Genomic DNA, 6,356 nt, shown 5'->3' with positions numbered 1-6,356 from the left:
GGACCTACAACAAATATTGTAATACTATAAGAAAGGGTTTGACAGTAGTAGGAAACTGCCAGGGAGGATTGGGACACCGCATCAATAAGTGTAGTTGCATAATGAACATTTTTATTCATAAACCTGAATTGTGCCCCACATACTTAAAAACTAAAAAATAAGTAAATAAAAGTTGCTGAGCACAGAAGTAAAAAGAAAGCAAAGAAAAACCAAATACTCCACAAGATCACACACACAGAAAGAGCAGAAGATACAGCATATCTGTAAAATGAAAACACATACATATATGAAAACAAAAACTTAATGAAAACAAAACAGCCTTTAAGAGCATTGTCACAGAGTCTAGCTCTCCCATTTTAATGTTCAGCCTGAACGTGAATAGTTTAAATGAAACAGTGAAAACATGGAGAATAGAAAAGTGTACAAAAACACATGACTCAGTAATTTGCTGCCTCCAGTAAACTCATCATACAACAAAGGATGCTCAGAGACTCAAAGTTAAAAGAAGGAAAACGAAGTTGGTGGCAAGCATGTCACAAAATAAGGCAAGAGTTCTGGGTTAACACTAGTCAAAACAAACTTTATGCTAAAAGAAAGATAAGGAAAGACACCATATAATGATAAAAGATTTGATCCATCAACAAGGATTATCCATGCTAAACATATATGTACCCAACACAGGAGGAGCAGCATTTATAAAACAGCTAAGTAAAAAAAAGGTATTCACACTATGATAGTTGGAGACTTAAGTACACCACTAACAACCCTAGATAGATCACTGAGCCTAAAAATCAACAAGGAGATTTGGAATCTCAACTTTAATCTTGACCAAATGGACATAGTTGATACCTTCAGAATACTCCACTCAACAACTGCAGAATATGTATTCTACACATCAAACACATGTAATGTGCTCCAAGATTATCCACGTCATAGGCCATAAATCAAAAATAGACATATTTTGCAATACTAAAATATAATCATGCTTATTCTGAGATAATATTTGAATAAAAATAATTATGGAAAACAACAAATCTCCCTCTTATTTTAAAAAGACATGCAGATCAAACAGCACAATACAGAACTACTCCTGGGTCAACACAGAAATCAAAACAGAAGATAAAAGATTCCTAGAAACAAATGAAATAAAGAAACATATTAGGGGAGGGAGGAACATATCTCATCAGCAAGGGTACCTGCATAACCAACGTTTGTACACCAACCCTGAATTGTTCCCCACATCTTGAAAATAAAAATAAAATAAAATAACTGTTACTGCTCACACAGAGGCAAACAAAAAAATGAAATACCTTACCAAATCCTCTGAGATGCCATAAAATCGGTACTGAGAGGCGAATTTATGTCTCTATTAATAGACATCAAAAAAATAGAAAGAGAACAAGTGAACAGCACACAAAATCACCTATGGATGCTGGAAAGGCAAGTCCACCAAAACTGTAACTTCAGCCAAAGAATCCAGATCACCAAAGTAATAGCCTATATATGGGACATAGAAGATGAAAAATACCATAGGAAAGCATAAATAAATAAATAAATAAATAAATAAATAAATAAATAAATAAATAAAAGCTGGTTTCTTTAGTGGATAAACAAGATTGATGGACCCCTCGCCATAATGATCAGGAAAATCAGAGAAAATGTCTAAACAAACACAACCAGAAATTCAAAAGTTCAAGTCACAATTGACCCTGAAGAAATACAAATGTTTATTAGAGATTGCTATGCACACCTCTATAGACCCACTTTATAACCTAAATGAAATGGAGGACTGACCAACCTCCCAAGATGGAAACAATAAATAGCCCAAAAGAAACCTAGGAAGTTGTCTCTTCCATAAGAATACTACCTACAAAAAAAGGACCTGGAACAGATGAATTTCCAGTGGAAATCTATAGTACATATATACATTCAAGAAGGAGCTAACATGAATCTTATTATACCAGCAATCAATAAAAATGAAATGCTCCCCAAATCATTTTATGATGACAACAACAAACTGACACTCAAACCAGATAAAGATCCAATGAAAACAGAACTACAATCCATATTCCTAATAAAAATAGATGGAAATTCACTCTACAAGATTCTAGCAAATTGGATGCAACAACACATTTCAAAAACCATCCCAAGGATACAGGACTTGTTCAACATCCAAATGTCCATAAATATAATTTAATACATTAACAAATGCAAAAACACAAACAATATTTATAACATTAGATGTGAGAAAGGTTTCAATAAAATCTACCATCCATCCTTGATAAATGTCCTTGAACACCTAGCTATAGATGGAACATAACTGAAAATAGTAAGAGTCACCTGTGAAAAACCCACAGTTAACATATTGCTAAATGCACATAAATTGGAAGACTTTCTCCCCAAAACTTGAACAAGACAAGGCTACTCACTCTCACCCTTCCTGTTCAACATAGTGCTTGACGTTCTAGATTGAGAAATCAGACAACAGAAAGAAATCATGGAATCCACAAAGGATTAAAAAAAGTCAAGTTATTTCTCTTTGCTGACTATAAGATCCTATACTTCAAAACTCCAAGAGAATCTGTCAAAAACCTATTTGCACTGATAAAGCGCTATGAAAAAATCTCAGGGTACCAAGTATATGTCCAAAACCTAGTCACATTCTTATACACTAATAACAAATAGGCATAGTACCTATATAAAGCTCAATCCCATTGAAAGCGCCACAAAAACAAACACATTAGCATCTTCCTAACCAGAGGAGTTAAAGTACTTTAAAGTGAGAATGACTAAAACCTGATTAACGAAGTCAAATATCACACAAACAAATGGAAAAATGTTCTATGCACATTAACTGGAAGTATCAGCACAGTTACAAGATAAATGTTACCAAAGGCAAATCACAAATTCAATGCTATACCCATTAAATTACCAACATAATACTTCTAAGAGCTAAAACAACAATACAGTAATTCAGACAGAAATATAATTGACCCTGAATAGTCAAAATAATTATTAGCAAAGAAACAAAGCTGGAGGTATGTCACATTCAGAATTTAAACATTATTATAAGGTTACAATAATCAAAACATCCTGATATTGGGACAAGATCAGGTATATAGAACAAGGAAACAGGATAGAGATTCTGGGAGCAAAACCTCCCTCTATCAGCCAACTCCTCCTCAACAAATACTCCAACAGGAATCACTGGGGAGAGGAGAACCTATCCAGTGCATGGTGTTAGTAAACTGACTGACCATATTCAGAAGAATGAAACAGGGCACCTCCACATCACCATACACAAAAATCAACACCAAATGTAAAACCTCAACAAAATATGGAAGTCATCCAAATCCTGATCATAACTCAAAAAGCTCATACCATAAGCGATAGAACTGACAAGTACAATCTTATCAACCTGAAACGCTTCTGTAAAGCAAAAGAAATTATCAAAAGAGTTGGAGGACGGGACAGCACACCAAATTTGAAGAAGTACTTGCCAATTCCATATATGACAGGAACCTAAATTCCAGGATCTAGGAGGAACTCAAATGTGCTTAAATGTAAAAAAAAAAAAAGCCCCGTTAAAAAGAGGGGAAAAGACATGGATAGACACTTCTTAAAATAAGACATACGAGCAGCCAACAGACACAAGTAAACATGTTCTGTCTCACCACTCAACAGAGAAATGAACATTACAACCTCATTGAGGTACCACCTAACTCTACTAAGAATCGTCATCAATAAAACAAGAATCAAAGAAACTTTCAAGGATGCAGAGAAAACAGGATGCGTCTACACTGTTCATGGCAATGACAACTAGATTAAACTCTATGGAAAACAGTGCCATGACACCTAAATGAACTGGGAATTGACCTTCCATATGACCCAGCCATTACCCTACTGGCAGCATATCTGGAGGAACTAAAAATCACTCTACAAAAAAAAGATACCTGCACACACTTGTTTATGCACCACTATTTACAATAGCAACAACATGCAATCAGATATGCCACATATTAAAACTGGACTGGATTTTTAAAAATGTGGTATAAATGCATGATGGAATATTACACAGCCATAAAGAAGAACAACATTGTGAACTGCACAGTATCTTGGAAGGATTCAGATTCAATCACAGAAACAAACAACTGAGTACCACATATTTTCACTCCCATGCAATCCATGAACATTTACAATAATATAATAAGAAAGGATTTGGCAGTGGCCAGACATTGTCAGGGGGGAGGAAAGGCACATAACATAAATTCAGGTACCTAATATCAAACCAGGCGATATGGGACCAAAGAGAGGCCCAAACCTTATCTGAATGATGCCAAACTGTATACCAAATTCTGAATTGTACCCCACATCTTTAAAATAAAAAAGAAAGATATATAGATACATGATAGACTGATGATACAGCAGATAGATAGATAGATAGATAGATAGATAGATAGATAGATAGATAGATAGACAGACAAAAATACATGCACACAAGAAAAAAAGATAATATTTACATTTTGGAGAAAAAATTGAAAAGAACCTGAGAGGTCATCTTTGACCTATTACTTGAAGCAGGAATTTTATCTCAACATGTGTATGTAGCATATAGATTTACATAACTGAACATGCAGAGACACAGAGGAATGACCAAAGAGGACATAGTTGATACTCTTCAAAAATTTCAATTTTCTTCTGAGGAACCTGAAATTGAGATATTAAAACAGGTGAGATCTGACTATTTCTCAAGTTCTGTCATGGAGCAGGTATCCCTGGGACCTCACAACTAGTACAGGGAAGCACATTTCTTAAAAAAAGAAATAGCCATCATAGTGTTGTTCCATAGTTAGGTGAGGAAATAGGGAAGTAAATGGGGTGTCCTCAACTTCCCAGAGTATGCCAGACTTCAAAACCAAGGTCCCCTGTGAGAAGACGTGGTTGATATATGAGAACATTGCTTCAGCTCTAAATTCAGGAAGCTTTGGCTGTGTGAGAAGGATCAAGAGGATCCTTTATTTCCTGATACATGTCTAATGTGTTTCACAAATAATTAAAATGAAGACTTGCTGTGGGCTTAATTGTATCCCCCTCAAAATTCTTATGTTGGAGACCTTCCCAAAACCTGAATATATATAGAAAAATAATTTTGGATGGTAGTTACTTAAGGTTAAATGAAATACTAGATGAGAGGTTCTGGTCTGAAAATATTATAAACGAAGATCTCTGTCTCTCTTTCTCTCTCTTCCCTCCCTCCCTGCCTCCCTCTTTCACTTTGTGCATTATATAATAGCACAGTTGGTAGTCCTTAATCTCCAGGCTAGGAAGGTATCTCTCACGGCAATTCCAGTTTCTAGAACTTCAAGAAAACTAATTTAAGATGTTTAATACTTCCAGTCAATGGCATTTTATTATGGTAGCTTAAGCTGCTTGAGGCTGAGGACTGAGAAATGAGGTTCTTCTGTAACAAATACCTGCCATGTTTATGCAGCTTTGGAACTTGGTGATGGATAAAGGGTAAATTGTTTTTAGATGAATGCAGTTACATATTTGACAATACATAACAATGGAGTGTGTAGAGGACTGAAGAAGTAAACAGGAGAGCTGGTGAATAAGCTCCAGTCTTTTTAAAGAATAAACAGATAAATATGATCAGAATGTTGGTAGAAATGTGGACATTAAAGGTACTTCTCACCAGGTCTCAGATAGAAACAATCCCAAATTACTGGAAGTGAAGAAAACAAATTTCTTGTTTTAAATTGGCAAATTGTTTGAGAAAATTACATTTGTTTTTTATTACTTAGTGAAAGGTAGACCATTAGTGTGATAAAATTGGATATTTAGCTGAGGTGATTGTTAAGCTAAGTAAGTAAGGAGTATTTTGATTACTTCTGACTATCTACAGCAATTTGTCAGATAAGACAGATGAAGAGGTACACAGAAAACTAAGAATTAAAGACATCTTTTTTCCTTTTTCATTATTTTGTAGTGATAAAATACATATAACATAAATGTGCAATACTAACCATTTTTTATAAATTCAATTCAGTGGCTTTATTTACATTCACAACACAGTAGAGTCAAAACCATTGTCTTGTCAATCAGATTCAATTTTATATTTACTGCAATAGCCTGTGTAGACATTTAGAGAGAGTTTGCCCAGAACTTTACAATCCTAGATCAAATCTGAAATGACTTCATTTCTATCTATTGCCTCTCTGTATCTCTAGGAAAGGTGTCTTCTTCATTAATACATCATGTATCTATTCATTCTGAATAAAGATTAGCTCAATTCTACATTACACCCTTCTGTTCTAATACAACTAAATGCCTGTCCTTTATTTCTTTCCTTTCAA

This window comes from Carlito syrichta, unplaced genomic scaffold, assembly GCF_000164805.1.
Source record: "Carlito syrichta isolate Samal-C Ts95f unplaced genomic scaffold, Tarsius_syrichta-2.0.1 Scaffold308822, whole genome shotgun sequence".
In the NCBI taxonomy this organism is placed as follows: Eukaryota; Metazoa; Chordata; class Mammalia; order Primates; family Tarsiidae; genus Carlito; species Carlito syrichta.
This window is presented reverse-complemented; position numbering follows the sequence as displayed.